Source organism: Peromyscus leucopus, chromosome 8a, assembly GCF_004664715.2.
Source record: "Peromyscus leucopus breed LL Stock chromosome 8a, UCI_PerLeu_2.1, whole genome shotgun sequence".
Taxonomy (NCBI): domain Eukaryota; kingdom Metazoa; phylum Chordata; class Mammalia; order Rodentia; family Cricetidae; genus Peromyscus; species Peromyscus leucopus.
The window spans coordinates 44,070,835-44,094,189 of record NC_051085.1 but is presented as its reverse complement, the minus strand read 5'-3'; the positions used below and the strand labels follow the sequence as shown (position 1 = coordinate 44,094,189).

The window sequence follows — 23,355 nt, the reverse complement described above, 5'->3', positions numbered from 1 at the left end:
AATAAAGTAAAAGACTCGAACTTATTTCACTTTACACTTTTGAGTCCCCCAGACAAGAAGGCTGAGGCCAGCCCAAGCCTAAGGCGCCTTGCTTGCCTGAAAGACCTGCAAGCCTGCTCCCAGAGTGAACACCACTTGAGCCATAGGTGAAAGCGAATTAGGAGGGTCCTCCTTCCAGAGTTGTGTCCTTTCCAGGAAGGCACACCGAGCCTCCCCGTTGCTGTCGCCAGAGCTGCCTGGCACCGAATCACTGTGAGCTCGGTCCCCGGGCGGGCGCGCCAGGCAGGGACGCGACGGTGACTCACGCGGCCGCGCGCCCGCGGGAGGGGAGGACGGCTCACCTCCGGCCACGCGGGGCGAGGGGCTGCGCCGGTCGGCGAGACGCATGCGCTGCGAGCCGCTCCGCTCCCTCCCCGCCCACCCCAGCCTCCTCCCTCTCGGCTCTCTGCTGGCCTGTCTCCCTCTCTCCGTCGCCGGGTGCTGAAGTTGGGCGGATGGCAGCGAGCCGGCTCCTCTAGAGGACGCAGCAGCCCAGCCTCGCGCACCCTCGGACCGACCGCGGTGCGCTCACCTACACCCCAGGCCACCCGGTAAGGCGCAACCTCTGAATGCCCGAGAGGATAAGAAATGACATAAAAATGTCTGCTTTGCACTGATGGGTGGCTTTGATTTTTTTTTTTCTTTTCTCATTTTGCTTCCTCCCCCCTTCCCGCGGCGAGGGGGAGGTGCAGGAACTAGGGGGCGGAGGGGGGGGGGCGTCCGTCGCCAGTGCCCTGTCTGGTGAGACAGTGGGGTGCGCGGGTCTCGGCGGGCAGCACCGCCCCGTGGCTCCGCGAAGTTGAATCCCGCGTGGCCCGCCGCAGGGCTCGGTCCACTCGCGTCCCCAGGCTCCGCAGAGGGGCTGGACCGCTGTCCTGCCTGGGCTCGGTTTCGGGTGTCCGCGCTCCCGCTGGGAGAGAGCTCAACACCTTCGGGGACCGGAGGTGAGAGGACGCTGCGGTGGCTGGAGGGGGAGCGCGCAGGGGTTCGGGGTCCCCAGGCTTTTCGTGGCTGTTTGGTCTCAGCCGCGGACCACCTCCGGTGGTCTCATTTCTCCCTTTATCTTTTGGTGCCTTTAGGGAAAATAACCGATTCAGGTGCGGATGATGGTTTCACAGATACCTTGAGCAGCTGCTGTGCGTGTGTGCGTATGTGTGCGTGTGCGTGTGTGTGTGCGTGTGTGTGTGTGTGCGTGTGTGTTTTTGTGTGCGTGTGTTTTTGTGTGCGTGTGTGTGTGTGTGTGTGTGTGTGTGTGTGTGCACAGAAGGTGAGAGTCTCTTTTGTTCCTCCCCCAGCCGTTAGTCCAGAGAAAGCGAGTTCTGGTGTGCATGGCACCGAGTCGGTTTTACGGCAACCGAGGGGGTGAGAACCAGGAACGCCCACCAGCCCCCAGCCGCTGCCCCGCTGGGTGCATCACAGACTTCCTTGCGGTGGGAGCTGGTTCTCCTGATTACGGATGGATCACAGCTTCTAGCTGCTTCCTCACTAGCCTCCCTCCGCCTCCTCCTCCTCTCTTTTCTCCCGCTGCCGCAGAGGCTGGGCGCAGACACTTTCCTGTTGTCTCCTCTTCTCCCTACCTCTGTGTCTCGGTGAAAAATGTCGGAGGACCTGAGGATGGCGGAAGGACAGAGCAAAGGGTGGCGACCTGCTCCTGGCTAGCAGGAGGCAGCTTGCTGCGCATCCCACTCACTCAGTCTGAGGGCTCCTAGAGACTGAGCAGGGGTCACCTGGTCTAAAAGGTACCGGTTCGAGACAGCTGTGCGGCTGTTTCCTCCATTGAGAGCTGGGGATGCAGGCTCACTGATTGCCCAGGAACCCTGCCCTGGCTCGGAACATAGTGTTTCCAACATTCCCAGCTCCCTATTGACCCTTCAGTAAATTCATCCTTCTGTGTCTTGTCTGGTGAACTTTGCAAGCTTTTAGCTGTTCCCTTTCAGTCTCCTTAAAGCAGGGGGGAGGGGTTGTAGGGGATTATATATATATATATATATATATATATATATATATCAAGTGGGATTCTGTCCATCACGGGTTGGCTATCACAGATAAAGAGAAACCTTAGTTTGGTTCCCATCTGCATTTCCGGCTCTCAGGCACACTGGTTTTCAGGGTGGTGAACCTTTATGATAACCATTTAACTGGCAAAGCAAGAAATAAATTTTTTTGCTCTCATAATGAAGATGATGTTTTCCTCATAGGTTCTGAGCTGCTAGACGCTGTGTGTATTAAAGACTTCGAAAACTGTGAAGTTCTTTAAGTTCTTTGTATGCATTTCCTAAATCTGTTGTAGTAACCGTAACAGTTATGCATGGGACATGCATTGCAACACTGATAAACTAATCAAGGATAATCCATACTCATCAAGTCACATGACAAAGAAGTTTGACCTCCTGTTAAGTTACTATTATGAAGCACCTTCTTCTGTTAGCATGAACCAAAACTGTAATTAGCCCACTCATGGCAGCATAGATTTATTTACTAATTTATAATCTTAAGGACTGTATTTAGGACCTGTGGATGAGGTTTATTTACAGCTTGGGGAGCTAAGAAAACAAATGTTTATTATTACAGAAAGAGAGATATTTTGTTAAATGAGATGCCTGTCCTTGGGGATAACACCTGAACCCAGATCCCCGGTAGCCATTTTCCCTTTTGAAATTGTCTCCAAAAGATAAAGAAAGCCACTCACTTTAACACAGGCAACGTAAGGTGTTCATTTTGCCCATTCCCATTATTTTTTGCTGTGTTGCCTCAGCTGCTCCTTGGGTGAGTCCCTACTTTGGGCCCTGTGCTCATTTTTAAGGCAAATAAAAAGCTTTCCTTTCTCAGTTTTGGAGCCTGTGGTGTCAATGGTCTAAATCCATCATCATTCCTAAAAATTTCTTAATCTTTTTCATAATAAATAAGTCTCATTAGCATACCCTGGTGTTAGACAGTTTGAAAGCAAAAAGCCGCATTCTTATTTGGCTTTATTAAACAGCTAAATAGAAATGATCATCCTAACTGATGAGCATTCTGCTGACTCACAGACACAGGGTAAGGAAGAACTTAGGTGTGAATGTTCTGCTGGGAAGATAGGGGATCTTGCATTAGAAGTCCATTTGCTGAAATGCATGGGCTTTCCTGGAGTCATAGACACTAGCAGTGAAGCATGGAGCTGAAAGGGATGGGAATCCAGTCTACAGCATTTCTGCAGGGGATTTGGATACCTGGTTCTGTCTACAGAACAACGAAGATACTTCACTTTCCAGAAGAGAAAATGTGAGAATCAGTAAATTTATCTTCTGATTACTAAAGACCATACTATAGGGTTTTATGGAGTGCTTAAAACAAATACATCATTACCTCTAAGTAGACAGTGGGATGTTTGATGTTAGATTGATGGAGATACACTGTCCATCTTTCCTGTCTCCCCTCACCTCAATTTACCCTCTAAAGACATTTTAATAACTTAAAAATAAATCCACCTAGATTATTTTACTTGCTGCTGTGCCAGCTCCTAGCACAGCAACTAAGAAGAGGAAGTATTAAATCTTTCCAAAATAAGTTAACTTTGCAAAATTGCCACGGCTCAGAAAAGTCTTCTGACCGGCTTAGCTGAAACTGTGGGCTCCTGGTTCAGTGAGAGACCTTGTTTCCAAAACCACGGTGGCAGGATGGGGAGATGGCTTAAGTGATAAGAACGCTGACTTTGAAAACATGAGGACCTGAATTCAGATCCCCATCATCCACATCTAAACAAGGCATGTTCTGAATGCCTATAACCTCAACACTGGGTTTCAGGAAGACAGGCAGGAGGATCCCAGAACTTGTTGTCAGTCAACCTGGCAGGAACTGCTAAGGTCAGATTTAGTGAGAGACAGTCTCTCAAGGTGGAGAAAAGAAGTCTTCTTTTGTGTGTGTGCACGTGCGCATGCACGCATTCATTGTTCTTTACTAAGTACCCTCCCTGAAATTATGTCCATGGTCCCACATCTTGGAGGCAGCAAACTTTAGAATTGTGAACACATTCTCCTGATATAACATTTATAGTATTGATTTGCTTCTGGTGATAAAACCATATTTGCTTATTTTAGATCTCCTGGAACACAGGAACTGATCAGAAATGAGGACACATGGATATAATAAACACAAATTTTCAATCAAGACATCTTTGGTTTATGTCCTGATTCCTCCATTTAGTGACTTGGTTATTCGTCTGCCCCGAGCCTCAGTTTCCTCCTGTGCAGTGATCCTGGGCAAGTTTAAAGCACAGACAGAATGCACAGACAGGAGATGTACTTGACCACCAAGTCATCTTATGCATAGGCAAGCCATCATTTGAATAATCGACTTGTATTGAACAGCAATATTCTTGCTCTTTAAAAAAATCCTCTTACCTTGTTACTGTTTCTAAATTTTAGTGTTGTATAGTGACTGCAAAATAACTCACTTTAGGCATGGCTTAATTTGTTGGACATTCTTTTTATTTGTGAGCTTTTATGTTCTTTCTAGTATTTTCCTATTTTAACTCGTGTATGCCTTTACTCTCTTATTTTTTATGCATACCTGCAATGTACCTGTTTCCCTTAGGTTTGATAGGTACACTATCTAATTCTTACCAACATGTTTCTTTAAAAAAAAAACATTGCTAAATTGGTAGATAAAATTAATATTTTTCAATTTTTCACATTTTACTAAGAAAGAAAATTACCTTATGACATGCTTGTGACCATTTTCTTTCTTCAAAGGTGACTTGTTTGTGTCACTTACCTGCTTGCATATATAACACTATTCAAACATCATTTTGTTCCTGGAGTGATAATAGTGATGTCTTTTAAAAAGGAAACACAAACAAGGAAAGGCCATGCTCAGTGGCCAAGAGTGTGTGTGGCAAATATTAGAGAAATCACCATGGTTAACCCTGAAGGATTGGAGACGGATCCGCTGGGAAGCCAGGAAAGCACAGCGCTAGGAGCTCATGCCCTGGTGTCTGGGCTTTCATTCCAGCCTGCCCAGTGCCTTTCAGAATCTGAGCACCCAGTCACTGAATTGTTTTCAACCATACACTTTGGTATGGATGGTTCAATATAAAGAGTTCCCTGGCTTTTGCAGATTCTTTCTATCAGTTGCTGATGTCATAAAGAGAACATCCCAGTTTCAACAGATTAAAAAGAAGATGGGCATGATAGAGATCTTATGAGGGGATTCAGTGAAATTTTCGTCAAGATAAAATAATTAAACTGAGTTATAAAATCATGTCAGGTTAGTATCATATCCTATCCTTAAATGTCAGCTGCATGTAAAATTTAAATATTTAAAGGCAGATGTCTAATTTATTGCACTAATGATTTTTATGTCCAGAGTGTGTATATTAATTATGGTTTTTGTTACTGTAAGCAAACACCATGACCAAAAGCAACTCAAGGAAGAGTGTATTTAGCTTATATTTCCAGGAGACTAAATGTCTGAAATGGCAGGGAAGGCGTGCCTGCTGGAGCAGGAAGCCGAGATATTCATCACAACCACATACAGGAACTGAGGAACAAGCACTGACCGGGAGTGAGCTCTATACTCTCACCGCTTGCTCCAGGGAAAGACTTCCTCCTGCAAGACTCCACCCCCTCGAGGTTCACAGCCTCCCAAACAGCGCTGCAAGCTGGGGAGCCAGTGCTCAATTACACAAGCCTGTGCGGGGTATTTCTCATTCAAACCGCCACAGTGTACATCGTGAATCAGTGGGCTTTGAAAAAACTTAATTTTATGAATGTTTTTATTAATGTGTGTGTGAGAGAGAGAGGGGAGGAAGAGAGAGACAGAGATACACACACACACACACACACACACACACACACAGACACAGAGAGAGAGAGGGAGAGAGGGGGGGAGCATGCCATGACATATGTATAAGGTCTAAGGTTAATTCTGAAGTCAGTTTTCCCCCTCCATCCTTACTTGATCTCCAGGATCAAGCTCAGGTCTAGAAGCTTGCACAGCCAGCACATTTACCTGCTGAGACACCTTCCCTGCTCAAAGCAATGACCTTACGACCTCATAGTTTTGACTTTTAAAATTCTATGACTTGGGACAAATTTAGTTCCCAAAGTTTAATCACTGAACTTGGAAAAATCTATGGCATTCTCTAAGAACTAAATAAACTGCTAAGCATAAAATGTTATAATCATCAGATATTTCCATTTACTCATTCTAGTCAAACGCAGTGATTCGGGAGTGAGCCTGAACTTTCTAATGATAAGTAGGAGGTCCTTATGAGCAAAGCGACGGGAAATGAAATCCTGTTTGCAGTAGAACTAAATTTGAGTTGTTACTTATGTAGATGTGCAAGGTTTTCATAAAAATTATACAAGTATCTTGTATTGGGAATTCTAGCAACAGGTATTGATGTCCAAAATCCCCCTTGACTTTCCCAAACTTTGCATGTGACATTTTCTTTTAAATCCCTTTGTCAATAAATATAATTTTATTATAGACAATGAGTGTAGTTCACAAAGCAAATATTTACTTCCTTATATTGGACCAAAAGCTTTTTTATAGTACTGCTGATTGGCTATTGCAATATACAGGTTGCAGTTCAAGAGCTGTGGCATCATAATAAAACAGGCACAGCCCAGAGGGAAATTATGGCATCAGTGACGGAACAGAATAAGTGTTTATTCAACTTCTTCAGGTGGTGCTGGTCTTAGTTAGCCAATGGAAATTTCACGAGGCCCACACTGTATCAGCTCATTTGGTCTCAATGAAAAGCATGGGCTTTTTTTTTTTTTTTCTTTTTTGGTATATTATAAAAAGTTTTGCCAGGCATGGAGGTGCAATCCTTTGACTCCAGCATTGAGAAAACAGACTAGATGATCTCTGTGGGTGTGAGTCAGCCTGGTCTACACAGAGAGTCCTGTGCCACCAGGGCTACACAGTGAAAACCTGTCTATCTAATTATTAAGTCAAGTTTAGTCCAAGATATCTACCCCTTATCTCTGTTTCTCCCAACTCATCATTTTTATCTTTCTTTTTTTTAATTGAAGATAATTTTTTGTACAATATATTCTGAGTAATGTTTCCTCTCCCCCATCTACTCTCCCATCTCCTCCCCATCTTCCCATCCATCCAACGCCATGCCTCCCTTTAGAAAACAGGTGAATAAAGAAAAAAATAGGCCAGGCGGTGGTGGCATACGCCTTTAATCCCAGCACTCGGGAGGCAGAGCCAGGTGGATCTCTGTGAGTTCGAGGCCAACTTGGTCTACAAAGCGAGTTCCAGGAAAGGCACCAAAACTACACAGAGAAACTGTCTCGAAAAACAAAAATAAATAAATAAATAAATAAAGAAAGAAAGAAAGAAAGAAAGAAGAAGAAGAAGAAGAAGAAGAAGAAGAAGAAGAAAAAGAAGAAGAAACACACACACATGCACAAAAACCCAAACCCATAAAAACATGAAACCAGAAACTATAATATAAAAACAAAAGACCAGTAAGATTAAGGGAAAAAAAATCTACAAAACCACCATTGATCTCACTTTGTGTTGGCCATCTACTGCTGAGCACAGAGCACCTACTAATTGTTTTATTTCAATTAGCCAAAATTAAAGTCTGACATTTGACATTTCATTTAAATAACAGCTGTAATCAACATGTGGGAAATCGCCCTGACAGATATATTTTTTTTTTTTAATTTAGTTTTTTGAGACAGGGTTTCTCTGTGTGGTTTTAGTGCCTGTCCTGGATCTTGCTCTGTAGACCAGGCTGGCCTCCAACTCACAGAGATCTGCCTGGCTCTGCCTCCCAAGTGACAGAAAATTTAAAAGCAGAGAGTGTAACTTGTAGGCACATCCAAGGCTTTTTATTGCAAATAACTAGGAGTTTAGCCTTGATCCCTCTTTAGCGCATTTATCACTGCTATCTATAACATTGAAAATGATAATTTTCATAAAATGCTGAAGGAGTGAACTAAAGGATACATCTATGTAAAATGCCTGTTAGACTGGCAATCTCTCTGCAAGCATTTACATAGTCTACTGTGGTTAAATAAATGCAAGAAACACTGCATGGATGATACACATGTCAAAGATTTTACTCTCCTAGAGGTCCTTGTCTTAGCCAAGGGGCCCCTATTCATGTAGAAGCATGTATCCCTACCAGTTTCTTGTTTTTTCTTTCTCTGACTAGTTTGCCTAACCATTGAAATAAACATTTTTCAGTCATTCATATTTCCAATAGCTACTACGTTAGGCTCCATGGTATGAATTTTAGATGCAAAGATTAACTACATATGACCCCTGTGTCTAAGAAATTCACATGGACTTCTTCCTCAACACACTCTTTTAATTTTATCTCATAGGACTGGGGCTTTCAGTGTCGTCCAAGTCACCCCTAAATACCACATGAGAGCAGTAGGCAAGGAGTTCCTTAGGATTTAGGAATTTCAGTTAGTTGATCTCAACGTTTAGAAGACACTACCTCTAAAGGGCAAGGGGGCTGCTAAGGAGAGAGACGAAAACAAGAAGAAAAGCCGGAAGTGGTTTTGCTGGTGCCTGGCCAGCGATTGAGCAACAGCCACCAAGATGTAAGAGGCGAAAGATAGCAGTCTTAAGCCTCTCAGTGAGCTTACAAACCCAGAGATTCTCCAGTTCCTGCCTCTTCTGTCCTATGCCCCTCCTCCATTTCAAAGTGCCTTTCGGGTGACTGTCCTGAAAGGGCTTAAGATGTCCTGAAGTGTTGGCATCAGATGTACGAGGAGCCAGCATGTTGCCCATGTGCTATAGGGCCCGTGTATTAGAATGCTGTACATTGTTTCCTCCTGATGCTATTCCCATTCCATCTTTGACAATGATTGTTCTTTGAAAAATAGAAGAGAGGTCCCAATTGCAGGATGTTTCCCTTTTTAATTAATCGGCTTTTTTGTGTGTATGTGAGACAGGGTCTTACATTGCTTAGGATGGCCTTGAACACAGTAGGTAGCCAAGGATAACCTTTACCTCCTAACGTCCCTGCCTCTGTGTTCCCCCATGCTAGAGTTACAGGTATTTGCCGTGATACCAGAATACTCCTTTGAGAAAGAAAAATTTGATTTTGGAAACATAAAAATATCTTCAAAATTAACCTGTTGTAATCACTAGTGTGATTTCTAAATCTATTGCCCAGATTTATTCTGATCTTCAAAGGTTTGATATGATCTGTAGAACAGTAAAGATGTAATCGTCCTCAGCAATGTTATGCACACACCATTAGTTTGCTTATCTGTAGTAATAAAAGATGTCCACACTAGGAATGATGAACTTGAAGATAAGTGGAACCCCTGTCAGCCACTAGATTCATCACGCTTGTCATCAAACCTTCGACTGGGTTGTTAATAACAACGTGTGCTGATTTGAAGTTTGAACCTATTTCTTTTCTAAATCACTGCTCAGCGTGATTGTGCCACATTTTGTCTGTAATGTCTCAGTTGTGTGTGCAAAATTGACAGGATAAATGCAAAGGAAAAAAATGTAGGAGCTTTCCTGAAGGCCCTAAGGCATTGACCTGCATGGATCAATATGTAGTAATGTGTGTCATTTATAAAGTGGCATGCCTTACTGTATTGATGCTTTGTGAATCAGTGTCCAAGAATATTGAATACTCTACTGGGAGATGCAATACTCATACTTTCCTACCTGCTCTTTAGTGAAGTTTGACATTTGACTCCCCTGCCCCTTGTTAGTATTGTTAGTCATAGTACCAAGAAAAGTATGACTGTATGTGCATTGTATGAGTGTGTGTGAGTTGTATGTGTGGGTGTTATCTGTGTGTGTACACATGTGTAGGTGATGCATTCACCAGTGTGGGTGCATATGAAGATAAGAGAATGTCTTCCTCAGTCACCTCACCATATTTTCTAGGACCTCTTTCACTGAACTTGGACCTCATAGTTTTGAGGAGCATAGGTGACTAGAGAGACTAGAGAGCCTTTCCAGCGCTGGGGTTATGGGTGTACATGGCTGCACTCAGATCTTTACTTTTTATGTGGTACTGCAGATCAGAACTCAGAATCTCAAATGTCTACAACACGCACCGTACCCAGTGAGCCAACTCCCCAGCCTCTCATGCAGATTATTTCTAAATCTATAAATTGAGGAAGAAGGTATATAAATTCTTTTGTTTCTCATTTCTACCATATCTGAAAACCATTGATATTTACTGTTATTTTGTGTGTTTTAAATATGTTTATTATTAAACTTTGTGCACACATGTGTGCATGTGTGCATGCGCACACATGCACTTTCTCAAGTTGGTTCTCTCCCGTCATCATGGATTTCAGGGCTTGAACTCAGAGCGTCGCACCTGTGTGGTGAGTACCTTTACCTGCTCTGCCAACCTGCCAACCCTATTTGATGTTATTTAGAGGACTGAAAGTTAAGCTCTTATCAGAAAATTTAAACCTATCAATGCATCGGTCTATCTGAACACACATGTTTTAGTCTATCAGGACAAATTAAAAAAACAACACAATTTTAAACACACACACACACACACAATGACATTTTGTTACCTATTTGATGTCCAAGGATAAACTGCCTGGTTGGTCCCATCTGTGCAAAGTTATAAATGACTAACGCTGGCAAATTTCATTCAAGCTATAGAAGGCCATGCTTCCTCTATCTGCTCATATCAAGTAAACCCAATTTCCACTGGTGAAGAAACTGTTTAGATAAAGTGATCTTTAGTGAAGTCAGTGTCTAATGATTTACCTGTATTTATAGAAATGAGTGAGTTCATTGAAAAATACGCTTACGTAATGATCTAATACTGAAAGCCAAGAGATGGGAAATCCTTTATCGATTGGAATTACCTCCCAAGTGTAATATCTGGAGTAGATGACTCATGCCTCCATACGTGGATGTGTGTGTGTGTGTGTGTGTGTGTGTGTGTGTGTGTGTGTGTGTGTGTGTGTTTATTCATGGATGGAAAGGCAAACAACTGACATGACGCTTATATGATCGTAGCTTAGTGTTTGGGGAACAGTACTTGAGAAGTAGAGAGGTGGCAGCTAATGAGGTAACAGAGATTCAAGGGGAAAGAAGCAAGGCTGCGATCAGAAAATGAGACTCCCAGCTAAAACTCACTGTGTTTTAAAGTATAATCCTGTTCACCGCATCATTACATAACTGCTACGTTATGTAACCACGTCTAGTTTTGAGACTTCAGGCAACCCAGTCCTAAGAAGGTAATTTCCCCCATTAGTTCAGTAATTTCGTTGACTAAACATCTGAGTGATGCAAGTAGGTTGTCATGAGGTAGAATTCCATTAAATAAATGTCAGTTCCAGGAAGGGAAAAAAAAAAAACAAAAACATGAAGTACTTCTTGCCCTGGTGTGTAGTTTACTGGAAATAGTTGACAAAATTTTATAAGTGATACCAAAATTCAGTCACATTGGTAAATATCTAGGCCACGTTTTTCTTTCTTACATGCAACTGTTTGTGTATCTGACGTGCATAAGATCAGTTCTGGTTTTATGAGTAGACACACCCCTATGTATATGTAAATAGCACCAGTAAATTAATGTGCAAGCTAAGCTTTTCTTTATTGAATAACAGGGCAATTCAGTGACTTAATATCTAAACTGTTAAGATTTCAGGGGAGTGACAAGTATGGATGGAGAAGCTTTTTCACTTATTGCCACTAAGATTATCTTGAAGAGAATGTCTACTTAGGGCTTAGTAGGCTTGCCAAAAGTGGTCACTTGGAGAAGCTGCTCATGATAGCTGAAGTCAACTTTGGTACTTAGTGCGCTGGCCTCTGAGCACTTAGCCCCAAAAGAATTCTAGTCTGGTTAGATTTCAGGGGGGGAAAACGGAGACAATGTACCTGACAGTAGAGCTCACAGAGTACAATCTAAAAAGCTAAGCTAACTGGGCAGTGGTGGTGCACGCCTTTAATCCCAGCACTCGGGAGGCAGAGAGCCAGGCGAATCTCTGTGAGTTCAAGGCCAGCCTGGTCTACAGCGCAAGATCCAGGACAGGCACCAGAGCTGCACAGAGAAACCCTGTCTCGAAAAACCAATAAATAAATAGATAGATAGATAGATAGATAGATAGATAGATAGATAGATAGATAAAAAAGTTAAGCTAGAGACAAGCAGACAGGATGGAAAGAGAGAGGACTTGGGTTGACTTTCCAAGTGTTCATATCTGACCTCCATGTTTTCTTCAGGTTCAACCACTCATCTCTTCTCTGTCCTCCCTTCTTATTCTTAATTAATGGATTGTGTAATTGGAGCCCTGATCTACAACCGGGAATGCTAAAATTAAATAAGACCTAGCTGAGTCTCAAGGAGACTGAGGATGAATTGAAGAAAGGAGATATGTATCTTTTTATTATTAAAATAGTCTAGGAGAAAAAATAAAATGCTATGTAAATTCAAGAACTGAGAAATAAAATGCTATGTAAATTCAAGAACTGAGATCATGTTAGATAACTAAACCAGAATCTGGGGAACATTCCATGGAGATTATGACTCTTTTTTTTAAGTATGGAAAGATAGAATTTTGATAAGCAAAGAGAGGCTTTCCTAGCTCAAGAGTAATAAAAACAAAGGTACTGAGTGCTATGTCTTGGAGACTTCAATATCCCATGGGCAATGGGCTGGGGCCATAATGCAGTGTCTAACATTTATAGGGCAGAGGAGTCCTGCGAAGATAAGAGCTTTTGGTGGCAGATGAATCCCTATCTTGGGCAAGTTGAGGCAGTGGCAAGGTAATAGGCAAACCCCGGGAGTGTGGTGACTGGTTGACCTGTCCATGTTGCAGACAGAACGCTGCTTATAAACTTCCAACAAGAAGAGATTCAAACACATATTTTGACACTGGAGAGAAAGGTGTCCTCAGAACAATAGCAAATGGTTGTTGTTGTTTTAATTCTGAAAACCTCATAATAATACCACTCTGTGTGCCGCTATTTACTGGGTTTATGATGAGACCCTAATTATTTTGCTCCCCTACCTCACTCAGGAAGACATTGCTGAACAATATAGGTGGTCTAAATAGAAGAAATACAGAATATCTTTTTTTTTTTTAAATTTAGAAACTGTTGGGAGCTCTTGTGCCTGAAGGTGCAGATGAGCATATTCTATCTTTGAAAAAAAAATAGTAAAAGAATGTTTAGAAAAAAAGTAGAGCTCAGCTGCCTATAAAGGCTGATGCATTGCCCTTTCCAAGCAATGTTTACCGTTCAGAGAGTCACTGCACTGCACAGTGCTCACCTGTTTACTTGAAGCTACTGTTTCAATGTTATAGTCCGGCTAGCTTCTAAGCTAAAAGTTTAATTACAAGTGTACTGGGGCATATACAGTCAGAAGTCTGACATATAGAAAAATTCAAGTCTCAAGAATACTTTTCCAACCTCCAGCGTTGAACTCTTCAGAAATACATGGTAAAGAACTCAACTCAGCTCTTGTTTGCAACAGTGAAAAGAATTCGATGGCTTCATGTCACAATAGTGTTTTCAATTTTTTAGAGAATCAAATCGAAAGTACCACAAAAGCAGCAATACTGTATACTCACTACAGTCCTGTGGAATAAGTCTGTAAACATGGTTTAAAACATACCAGCTTAAAATAATGTATGATTAGGAATGTATGTGATACAGATGAGATTTCTGCTCTAGGTGAAAGTTTTTCTTTGTTACTCAGGTTTCAAATGAGCCTTTTAAATTTAGGCCAAAAGATATCATAAACTTTTTAATCACAAAATTTTACCTAGAGTTACAGGAAGAGTGAGGAGAGGTGTTTGAGAGACTGAGAGACGCTGGGAAAATTTAAAAATTCTATGTGGCTCAATTTTCAATAGCCTAAGACATGTAGGAACTTGCAGGATGATGGAAGAAAGCAGACCTATGCTGCCTGTGGCCCTTCCAGGGTGGGAAGTTTTGTTTCCTTGATAAGCAAACACTGTTTGTTGAAGGAGGGAGCTTGGGTGGCAGGGAGGGTTTGGGAAGGGCACTCTAGCGGGCAGGTCTGTGTACTAGGGAGGGGAAGGGGTATAACTTCCTCCAGGTGAGAGACAGCAGCACAGTCTGATCTCTGAAAAGAGGGCACTAGGAGAAGATACTTGGAGCCTTCGGGATCCCATCAACAGAGAGACGTAGAGGATTTAGTGGGAGCCTTAAAGCTAATGTGGAGGGTTCAATCCCGAGTATCTGGGAAATAAGATACCACTAACGTGTGCAAAGACAAAGTGATGAAGGCTTGAGAATGAAATAAAGTTTGGAAAATTGTTTGACATGTGTCAGGACTCTTAAAGACACTATAATTAAAAAGCCGGAGGAATATCAAGAATGAACTTGGGCTGCACCAGTAGAGATGCACAGGGTCAGAATAAGCAGGTGACAATGCTGTTCTCTTCTGCCAATCCATGTCAAAGCTGGAATGGAGTAAAAATTTTATATATATATATTCTCGTATGTATACACACACACACACACACACACACACACACACACACACACACACACACACACAGGTTTGCATGAGATGGGACTGAAGAAACTTGTGCTTTCTGAGACTGGAATAGAGTGGTTCCCCTGGAGGATGGGTGTGTTTTACCTCCTGGAGAGAAGCCATGGGAAATAATTAGACTCAATCAAAATTACCACAGTGTATAATGGAAGCAATAAAACCTCAGGGCGGAGGAGTTGAGCGGAGACACTATGTGCAATGCCCTGGCATGCAGAGGCTGCTGGCGCGTCTTAGTTCTCACTGTGACTCTCAGGAGTAACATTGGGACCAATGGACGGGCGCACGGCATTGTGAGAGATTTGGCTGTCCTGCTGGAGACAGCTTTGAAACCATCACAGCCTGCTGGTGAGGTGAGCTGCCTTGGAAGCTGTGCGAAGAGCAGAAGGGAGACAGACCGTGGCAGAGATATGATGATAGGGGAGAGTTACAGAGTGGGAACCACAAGTGTCCTCCTAATTCTGAGGTTCAGATGACCTCCCTGCCCTGTCCCCCCTCCCAGGGATTAGGAAATGTGTCTTTCCAAAAGAAAGACTGGGGCTAGAGATAAAAATGTCGAAGTCTCTTACAGATGCAGGAAGGGTAGGAAAGCTTGCAGTGGAAACCTGGGGTTTATATTGAATGGATGTGTGGGAAAGGACTGCACATGCACGCATGCACATGCACATGTATTCCACATATGTGCATTCATGCATGAGGTCATCAACAACAAGAAGTATTAAAGAAAGGATAAAGATTCTGCATTGTGTTCAAGCCAAGGAAGTACAGAGGGTTTTTAACTATATATACTCTTACAGACATACAAATAAATTATATATTGTGGTGGCATTGTGTCCCCCAAAATATTGTGCACCCTAATAAACTTATCTGGGGTCAGAGACAGAGCAGCCACTAGATACAAAGGCTAAAAAATGGTGGCACTCACACCTTTAATCCTAGCATTCCAGAGGTAGAAATCCCTCTGGATCTCTGTGAGTTCAAGGCCACATTGGAAACAGCCAGGCATGGTGGCATGCCTTTAATCCCAGGGAGTGATGGCAGAAAGCAGAAAGATATATAAGGCGTGAGGACCAGAAACTAGAAGCATTTGGCTGGTTAAGCTTTTAGGCTTTTGAGCTACAGTTCAGCTGAGACTCATTCTGGATGAGGACTCAGAGGCTTCCAGTCTGAGGAAACAGCATCAGGTGGGGAACTGGCGAGGTGAGGTAGCTGTGGCTTGTTCTGCTTCTCTGATCTTTCAGCATTCAACCCAATAACTGGCCTCAGGTTTGATTTTATTAATAAGACCTTCTAAGATTCCTGCTATTATATATATATACATATATATATATATATATATATATATATATATATAATAAATCCTGTGAAAAGAGTGGAAAAAGAAGGGAGTTTAACCAAGAAAAGCAGCTAACTTAGGCCATGCAGCAGAAGTTTGAGTAATATCAAAACCAGGATGAACTGTCACGTTTTGCCATGAGGCTGCTACTTGCTGGGTCTAGGACACCTTTGTGATAAGGGATTTACACACTGTCTGCTTTTGAAATTTTCAAGCAACTTTCATTCAGGGCAATGGAACTGAAACATAACCAAGATAAAAATGCAGCAAGAGAAATTATCAGGGTGAGTGGGGAAGGGGCCACGACATTTAGATAAGACTGATCGGAACAAGAGCCCTGCACATTGACTAAGGCTTCTGGGTAACTAGTGAGAGTATCTATAACTTATTAGTCAATGAAAGGAGTTAATTTTCAGATGAACATTGTCTTTTCTGGCATCCAATTCTATAAGAGTATGTGGCATAGATTCTTAGATCAGGATGGTGTCATGGTGGATAAAGGAGATAAAATTCCAGCCTTGCCTAGAGTTGCTGTTTCTCCTTTAAGCCTTTTAAGGTCAAGTGTGCCCGAGTAAGATGAAGTCCTTCTTAGATTCCAGTATAGCAGTGGCAATTCCCTTGGGCAAAGACTGGTTAGGCTTCCAGACACTCCTTAGTGTGAAAAGTGAAGATATGTGAGCATTAGGGTAATTCCAGAACTACCTCTGGGGAGAGCGAGAGAAAGCCATACCCTGCAGCCTCTTGAGCCAATCCCTCCATCCTTTGTCAATGTTCAGATTTCAGTTCAGCTTCAAACAGACCCCTTTGCTGGACTCTGCCTAAAGTGATCTTTCTCCTTCTTTGCTATCATTCTCTAACATCAGTGTTTCCATGTTTTACAGCATTTGCTGTTCTGTTCAATTGTTTTATGTGTTATCCATTTCCCTCTTCCCACACAGGAGAATCTAAGCTAGTGCCAGAGACGTGGAAGGTGCTTAGTATGCACAGGGAAGAAAGGTTTGTGGTGTAGGGAAGAACTCAGCTCTGTGCTGGTGCAGGAGGGTAGAGGTGGGACTGGAGTCAAGCCTCCCAATGTGTAGTTGAGAGGAAAATGATGACTGCGGTAATACTGTAATTTGTTAATGGAAACACTGGGGAGAGGACACACTTCACTGTGTCTATACTTTCCTGTACATTCAAAAGACTCCGTTTATGGGCCGGGTATGGTGGTGCATGCCTATAAACTCAGCACTTGGGAGGCAGAGGCAGGTGAATCTCTGTGAGTTCCAGGCCAGCCTGGTCTACAAAGCGAGTTCCAGGATATCCAAACACAGCGCTATTACACAGATAAACTCAGTCTCAAAAACAAAAAGACTTTACTAATAGGAATGGAAAGATCATGAATTGACTTTGTTCATAGGGGCTCGGATGTAAGTGGAAAGAGTATGAGCCCTCATTTATATCAATGCCATTTTCTTTTACATAACAGTATACCATGATACCCATTCACGTGTGTGTGCATGTGCACCCATTTCCTTTTCCATGGAGGTCAGAGACCAACATCTAGTGTTGTTTCTGGGGGAACCAGCCACCTTATTATCTTGAGATAACATCTCTCTTTGGAGCTCACTAAACAGGCTAGGCCGACTGACCAGCAAGCACCTGTAGTCTATGTATTTATACCTTTACAGTACTGGGATTACAAAAAACAAACAAATTAAACAAACAAAAAAGACAGGCACCACTACATCTGTCTTTTTAAAAAAAAATGGACCATACTTAGATCCTCCTGATTGCAAAGCATGCATTTTAGGAACTAAGCTCTCCAGATCGCCATAAAAATTGTAAGAACTGTCTTTCAAAACTTCCCTAAAAGGTAAGTCAAGCTGTTGGCAAACAGGATGCTGAACGTGAGTGGGAAGGAATGCATTAGAATTAGAGAGGAAGGGGATGTAGGAGCTGGCAATCTAGAGAGAGAGCAGGAGGTGAGGCAGAGAACACCAGGCTTGCAGAATCTAAAAGACAGGACCAACTAGTGGAGAAATAGCAGCAGATTGTGGTGTATTGCAGAGCACAGGAAACTTTCTAACGTTTGCTAGAGAGCTGGAGTGCCCCGAGCTTGTTGGCCGTGAGGAGCAAAGTTTTCAATGGTGAGGCATCAGGAAAAGTACTGAGGGGTGTCCTGGAGCCTTGGTTTTAGTCATTCTTGAGAAATGTCAGATATTTTATATCAAAATAAAAACATATACTAGGAGATAGTACATAATACTTATGGGGCTTGTTTGTGTTGCTTTCTTTTTCTTGGCTTAGAACTAGTACTGAGAAGCAATTCTGATGATCTTGGCACCATATGGGGCCTTGGCTCCAGGCTCCAGGGTGTAAGTTTGCAAAATAGAGATAGTGGAATTTCCCCAAAGCTGGGGACAAGCAAGGGAGTTTAGAATCACAGAGCATGATGAGTTCAAAAGCCACCCTGAAATCATCTAAGTCTGCAAAAATAATGGAGTTTTTTTTTTTCCCTTTGTCTTCTTATCTCTAATGATTTAACTTGTAGCCAGAAGGAAGATGCTGTGGGACAGATATTACACACTGATGTTTCTTCAATAGCTTTACTTGAGGTTCTGAGTCTCACCCTCACCTACCTCATGGTTTTCAGCTTAGAAAAATAATAGAACATTATGACTATACTTTTTCTTATATGCGGAGCAAGTTTTGATCCTAATGTTAACTGTATTAGTAAGTCAGCAAAGCCAAGTCGGCTTGTTTTTTTTGTTTTGTTTTTTAAAGCAAAGACCTTCCCCATTAGAATATGTTAAATTGCTCCAGACGAAGATGAGCAAGCTAATGAGCATCATCTTCATGTACCAGCAAAAGTAAACTGCTGTTTCCGCAGGGAAACAATGTACTCTTCAAAATGGAAATGAATGTTAGCAGGAAAAAGACTTCAAAACCTCTTTGGGAAAAGACTCTTGAATTAAAATTTTGAAATAAGGTAACTTTTCCTACACACTTAGTCTCTGGTATAATGAGGATCTGTCATCCCAATGATGGCAGAGAGACTGGACAGCAAAGAAACTCAGATAATAGAAACTTCAAAAAAACCACATTGGAACACAGCTACATGTCTTTCAAATGTGAACCAGGAGTTAAATTCGCCTTCTTCCATGTCCTTTGCTTGTTTTTGGTGCTCCGTCGCTTTTTGCTTCTGTAAACATAGAATGAGAATGAGAGATAGGCATTTAGGGTAGAAAGCAAAGTAAATAAATGGGTTTCATGCATTGATTTTGTGTGCATTTTATCCTATTGACTTCCGCTTGTAACAGACACTCAAAACACTTACTATGTGTCAGACTCTGTTCGGGAAGATTCCAAATTATTAAGGAACAAATAACAGAAGTACTTGGCTCCATCGGGCTCTGTGCTTCCATTTTGAGTGTGTTTTGAGAACAGACTCTGGAGTCCTTCCTAAAGGAGGGATACTGAACTGACGTTGGGTGCAGATAAATAGATCACATGAAGAGGAATGAAAAGCACAATAGTAGGGCCAGGCTGGGATTTAGTGATAGGGACCTAAAAGCTGACATAACATCGCAACCCAGAATATTACTGCAAGTTTTCTAAGCACGGCTTGAAAAATATTGGCATGAGCCATTAACCGAAGAAGGCAATTTCTCTCTCCCATGCTCCCATTCAAGAAAATGCATGACTGGTAGCATCAGACATTCTGGGCACAAGGGGGAGAAGTGAGCTCTTTTTTTTTTTTTTTTTTTTTCCTCAGACAAGAAATCTGACTTCCCTCCAGGAATTTCCCAGGAATGAACTTCCTGTTTTATCTTCATCCCTTAACTGTTCTTGCATTTGCCTGCCAAACCTGGTTCCAAGTGCTCTAGGCTTGGAGGAGCATTCCAGAAAATGTAGAGCATAATTAACTAAAGCAGAAGTCTGTAATGCATCAGAAAATGAAAATCATATTCAACAGAAGTTAAAAAAAAACCCACAGAAGAATATATCCCACAAAAGGAATAGATTCTTGTAATGCGTGTGTATTTGATAGGATAGGGATTTAATTCTGTATCATCTAAACTCTTGGTGAAATTACAGATGGAGGCTGTGTAATGCACAGAGCCATGGTGGCATGGAATGAGAGAAGAGGAAATTCAATTCATCAATGGTATCCTCTTCTTTGGAGGATGGTTGCGGGCGGGTAGTTTTTAGAATCCTTTCTAACTGGCATGCATTCAAGTTTATAGCTACTGGAAAAGCAATTTTTACCAAAAAACAAAAACAAATCAGAGCAATCTGAACTTACTTGTACCTCATTTTCCTCCTCTTCTGATTCATCATGGCATATACAGAAAAACAGGATTGTTTTTGTTTTCAGAGATATAACACCGAAGTAAGACATGATGGATTATTGAGAGCTGCGAGGGATTTGATTGTCGTCAGGGGAGATGGGGGGAATGGATCTGAATGAATTCCAGGAAGCCGTGGAGCAATAGCTAATGCCCCAGTTGGTATTCTGTTTGTTTGGAAATGATGGGTGTGGAGAAGACTCTGCAAGCACTCCACCGTTGCCTGGCAATTACTCCAGGCTAAACATAGTGAGTGACAGCTTTTCGAACAACCAAGCCGTTTTTAAAGGCTGATTGTCCAAAATGTCACATGTTGTTTGGATAGAATTTAAACTTGATGGTAATAATACCTGATGTGGCAGAACATATAATATAGACTCTAACAATGTTTTTTATTAACTCCGATAATTTCTTATATTGTATTTTGTTCAGATTCATCCCCTCCCCATCTCCTCCCAGATTTCCCCTCATCCTACCTCCTCCCAACACTCTGTCCTCCTCCCTTTTTCTAAACCCATTGGATCCAATAAGTCTGCAAACATGTAGACTTTTTATGTTGTGCACAGAATTACTTTTTAAAGTATAAAACACTCATTATTGAACGTATCGAGCTTAGCCTATATAAGAAATTTAAAATAGATGGAAATCGGATAAAGGCTGTTAAACTTGCGTTCACCTCCACATGTGTCACCACAGCACTCAGCTGGAGGACGCATGGTATGGGTGGACAAGTGCGAAGCTCCTAAAATATTTTTATCCTGAGACCTAGAGAGCAGAGTTCTAACCATAGCTACAGCTCCAAGTGGGAGACTTAGCTGTCCCCACACAAGAAAGCATTCTATCCACTCAAGGTCAGTGTCAGCTGGAGTGATGGAGATGCTGCTGTTGATGGCTTTCACTCAGCATCCAGGAAAGGGTGATAGACAGCAGACACAGAGGACTTGCAAAATAATGCATTGTCCCTCTGAGAAAGGAAACTCCCAAAGGCAGAGCCCACGCTGTTCTTAGATCAGCTTCCCCATCACTCTGCTTCTCACGCTGGTCTACTCTCACAAGTCCGTGTGCTGACCCCAGGGGATGTTCTCTAATCCTTCTCTTCAGTGTGCTGTTGCTCCCATTGATCCTAGCCTAGAATGCTCTGCCTGCTTCACATCCCTTTGCTTTCCCAAACTTTTCTTTGTATGTTAAAAAAAAAAAAAAATCCCATACATGGCCTCACTCTGTACCCCACACAGTCTTCAAGTTTACTGGCCTCTTGCCTCAGTCTCTCAAGTAGATTATAGGGTCTGTGATACCTTACCTAGTGCAAATTCTGAATATCTATTTTTAAAAAGGTTTATTTTCATTTTACATGTGTATGTGAATGCCTGTTTGCATGTATGTGCACATGTGCATGCCTGGCGCCTTCTGAGGTCATAAGAGTATGTCTCATACCTGGAACTGGCATTCTGGATGATTGTGAGCCACCATGTGGGTTCTAGGAACTGAACTTGGGTCCTCTGTAAAAACAGTGAAGTTTGTAATTGCTAAACCACCTCTGCAGCCCTGTATACAGAATATTTTACCTATTGTTACCAACTTGGGAAACTTCTCCCTACATATTACCATCAAAGTTCCCCTCAAATACCATGTCCAATAGCACTGTCTCTGGCCAACCTTGGTCTAATCATAACCCTGGCCATACTCCTCCACAAATGGACACTTGGAAGAGACCTACATGATTTCATGGTTAAGTTATAAGCTCACTGAGGGAGGGGACTAAATCCTTTTTGTTGAGGTGGGGGTAGACTTTTCTTACCATGTTCAGCGTTTTTATTAGGTAGCCTTCTTGCTGAGAAGGTTCCAATTGCTCTCTGAAACAGACCTTTACTTCACAATAACACAATAACAAAACGAAGGAATGGCATCGGTATTCCAGATAACTTAAGACCAAATGGGACTGATGATGTGGACCTATGTGGGATCCTAGACAGATTCAATGATGCTGTGGTTACTAAATGTTATGAGGATGCTTAGTCTAGGATTCCAATCCTAACCTTGGTTTCCAAAGACCTTATGTAGCCTATCTTCATTCACCTTAAGTACTCACCATTTTCAACACTCCCACCCTCTGCTCCTCCCACACAATCTCTTATGTATAATGCCAGGACATCCCCAGCTTCTCCATTTTCTTCCTGTTGCCCATGGTGTTCTTCCCATAGATGCCCATGTGGCTCACTTTCTTACCTCTTTGCTCAAACATCACATTTTCAGGGATGCTTTCTACTTATTTAAAATTGCGACCCCACCTCAGACATATGTGTACTTTGTGTCCACACAACTTAGAAGTTCTATGTGCTTTTGTTTTTTTTTTCTCTTACTGACCACTGTATCAAAGGTACCAAAATAGAGTCATTCAGTAAATATTTATTGAATAAATCAATGAATCCTTTAGACATGTATACCAGGCCTTTGTATATATCCAAATATCATGCTCTTTGCATTATCTTTATGTCAGTGATCCAGTATCAAATCTGATAGTTAGTTAATGTCTGACCTGAGTCAAATATGTTCTGGATGAGGAGTCATTTATCTTGGGCTTCATTCCTGGCTCTGCAATTCCTAATTCTAATTCTAATTCTAATTACATGACCTTAGGTGAGTCACCTAGTCATTCTTGGACCAGTTTTTCTCATTTGTAAAAGCAGAACAAAGACACTCACTGAATCGCTAAGAGCATGACAAACACATCAGCATCCTGAAGTTCTGCAAGCATGTAAGTTGGCTATTTGTAATCTGTTATCTGTGTAAGGGACTGAGGCAACATGGTATAATGGAGTTGGATGTCAATGTAAGACAGGTAAGGATCTGAGGTCTATCTCAATTTGTTTGGGGCTGTATGCATCTAAGACACTTAATGTGGGCTTTTCTATAAACCAGAGGACATTTAAATTCAGAATTCATTATGATATCAAATGAGGTGATAAGCCATGATTCAACACTTTTTTTTTTCTTTTGAGATGGATATCTGTGTAGTGTTGACTGTCCTGGATCTCGCTCTGTAGACCAGGGTGGCCTTCATCTCACAGAGATCCTCCTGCCTCTGCCTCCCAGGTGCTGAGATTAAAGGCATGTGCCACCACCACCCAGTCTTCTAAAGATGGATGTTTTTCAAATACTTTAACATGTCA

The 23,355-nt window shown here is 42.1% G+C and overlaps 1 protein-coding gene across 6 annotated transcripts in view; it reads left to right on the top strand.

The window, feature by feature from the left end:
- Positions 1–417: 417 nt before the first annotated feature.
- Positions 418–23,355, top strand: part of Rgs17 (regulator of G protein signaling 17) — a 93,360-nt gene continuing 70,422 nt past the window's right edge. For 4 of the 6 annotated variants that reach the window (XM_037200455.1, XM_028890227.2, XM_028890226.2 and 1 more), the window contains exon 1: positions 418–590. The gene's annotated coding sequence lies outside the window, so the exon portion shown is untranslated. Of the gene's footprint in view, positions 591–777; positions 984–23,355 lie in introns of those variants that run through there. The other 2 variants (XM_037200456.1, XM_037200457.1) reach the window with 2 other exon arrangements.